The sequence below is a fragment of the Lepidochelys kempii genome, chromosome 3, assembly GCF_965140285.1.
Source record: "Lepidochelys kempii isolate rLepKem1 chromosome 3, rLepKem1.hap1, whole genome shotgun sequence".
Lineage (NCBI taxonomy): Eukaryota > Metazoa > Chordata > Testudines > Cheloniidae > Lepidochelys > Lepidochelys kempii.
The window spans coordinates 212,333,252-212,336,062 of NC_136382.1; positions in this window are offsets into that span (position 1 = coordinate 212,333,252).

Below are 2,811 nucleotides of genomic sequence, written 5' to 3' on the forward strand. Positions count from 1 at the left end.
TTCACTTTAATGTCAAGTCTTACTTTCCACATTATTATCCTAATTCATAAGGATTTTTGGTTGCTTGTTTACATATTTACTATGAAATAAGTGATTTTTATGTCCTTACATAGTATTTGTAAGCCTTGCCATTGGGATAAGGCTACTGAACTAAAAAGGTAAACAGGATGAGGCAGTGAAATAGTTGTCTACTCCATAAAGCCTCCATTGCACACACCACGTATTAGAAAATGGTTATAGGGAAAAATCCTGTGCCTGTTTCCTCATCTGTAATGTGGGGATGACAACATTCCTTTGAATTTGTTGAGAGCCTTGCTTAGGAGCTAATCAAGCAATTCCGATGATGATAACACACCACTCCAGTTCTCACACAGATGCCCTGGAAGGCTATTTGTCATGGTGCAGTTAGAAGCTTCAAATACTAATTAATATTTACTGCAAAACTTGTTTGTAGTGCAGACTTTCTGTTCAGTGATTCCAAAAAGCTCTGATCTATAGACAGAATCTGTTCTTTAGTCTACTGGACCAGTAAAGGGTTTGGCCCTGGTCCTGCAAACACTGTGCACAGTGCTCTATGCACACATGCAATTGCTGGGTGTTTCTGGACCCAGGACTGTCCCCAGACCCTGGGACACATGCAGAGAACAGCCGTAAAGCCAGATGGTCACATGGTAACGTTACCAGGGAACTGCTGAGGCGACACTCCGGGGAGCGACTCTGTCCCGCTGGCTGGAGCCTGCAAAACTCCAAATAACCTGAAACCAAAGCTGGAAAGAACCAGGCGGGCATAAGGTGGGGACTACAACTCCCGTGATGCAATGGGGGGATGAGACAGCAATTTTCATGACGCATTGAGCCTCGCCACTCGAACTGCCATGAGATATCGGGCCCTGCGCGGCGCGGCGCCGCACCTTAATCTGTTCTCACGTAGCCGTCACGGTGCAATAAGCAGCATCAGGGCGGCGCCGCTTGCTCCTCCGACCTTGGTTAATGGCGGCACTCCCAAGTCGCAGCCTCTCACGGTGACTCCAATTCCTCCTCTAATGACCACAAGTGAAGTTGACCTGGTAGGTGCTCTAATAAGGTCCCACTGGGAACAGTGACCGGAAGTTGCCAGGCAAGCACTCTAATAGTGTCCCCTGGGAACAGTGACCGAAAGTTTCCGGCAAGTGCGCTAGTAGTGTGTGTCCCATTGGGAACAGTGACCGGAAGTTGCCGGCAAGAGCGCTAATAGTGTCCCACTGGGAACAGTGACCGGAAGTTGCCGGCAAGTGCGCTAGTAGTGTGTGTCCCATTGGGAACAGTGACCGGAAGTTTCCGGCAAGAGCGCTAATAGTGTCCCACTGGGAACAGTGACCGGAAGTTGCTGGCAAGTGCGCTAGTAGTGTGTGTCCCATTGGGAACAGTGACCGGAAGTTTCCGGCAAGAGCGCTAATAGTGTCCCACTGGGAACAGTGACCGGAAGTTGCTGGCAAGTGCGCTAGTAGTGTGTGTCCCATTGGGAACAGTGACCGGAAGTTTCCGGCAAGAGCGCTAATAGTGTCCCACTGGGAACAGTGACCGGAAGTTGCAGGGAAGTTCTCTAATAGTGTCCCACTGGGAACAGTGACCGGAAGTTGCCTGGCAAGAGCTCTAATAAGGTCCCACTGGGAACAGTGACTGGAAGTTTGTTTGCCTCGGTAAGTGCTCAACTTGACCTGGTTCTGCGACTGGGGGAACTGGTGGAGACGGGGGTGGAAGCGGGTGGAGATGGATGGGATTAAGAATGGGGGCTCCTGGTGAGGACTGACAGTGGATTGGAGTGCAGGAGGTCCGGGGCGTTGGGTGCCCGGCAGCAAGCTGGAGCCACAACTCCCTGGTGCACTGGGCAGAGCAGGGACACCACAGACATCTGCCGTGGGGCTGCAACAGCTGACGGGAGATGACAGGTTTCAGAGTAGCAGCCGTGTTAGTCTGTATTCACAAAAAGAAAAGGAGTACTTGTCGCACCTTAAAGACGGACCAATTTATTTGAGCATAAGCTGTGAGCTGTAGCTCACGAAAGCTTCCTTCCTAGCGGAGCCATACAACAGCCGTCAATGCCTAGAGATACGCATGCATGTAGAAGGTAGCACACACGCAGGCACATGTGTATAGCCTGCACCATGTACACATGCACAGTAGAACGATTTGCACCTGTGTATAGTGTGCATCATAACCCCAAGAGAAAAAGGCACACGTGTGTAGCATGCAACACACAGTATCAAGCTATGCATACGTCTAGCATGCACCACACATGTGATACAGCAATATACACGTGCATAGCATGCAACACACACACACAGAGTACAGAGCTATGCATGCTTGTATAGCATGGACCAGACGCACGCTTTGAGGAATATAACCATTGTGGGATGTAATGCCTGTGGACAGCGAGATTGTTGGCTCAGACTGTGTAGACGACTGTGGTGGCAGGTTTTGAAGGTAAATGTTTAAGTCTACATTCCTTAGGGACTAATGGCACAAAAGGCCATGTGCTGATACTGTTAAGCTGGCGGGCTGTTACATTCTGAACCAACTAGTGCTTTTTTTCATAATTAATTTTTAGAGCCCAGGGCCTGGTTTGTTGTATTCATCAAGCCTGGAGGTTATGCTGCAAATCAGAGTGTTGTGAAAGGAGGAAAGGAACAGAGTACCTTCCAGTGCTGTGGGTTAGCTGTTGTGCTGCAGTATTTCTGAAGACTCATGGCTTCTTGTTTTACAAATAGTGGAAGAGTGTGGAAAGTCCAGTTACCATTGAAGTTTATGTTTATGCTGAATTGCATAGTTCCT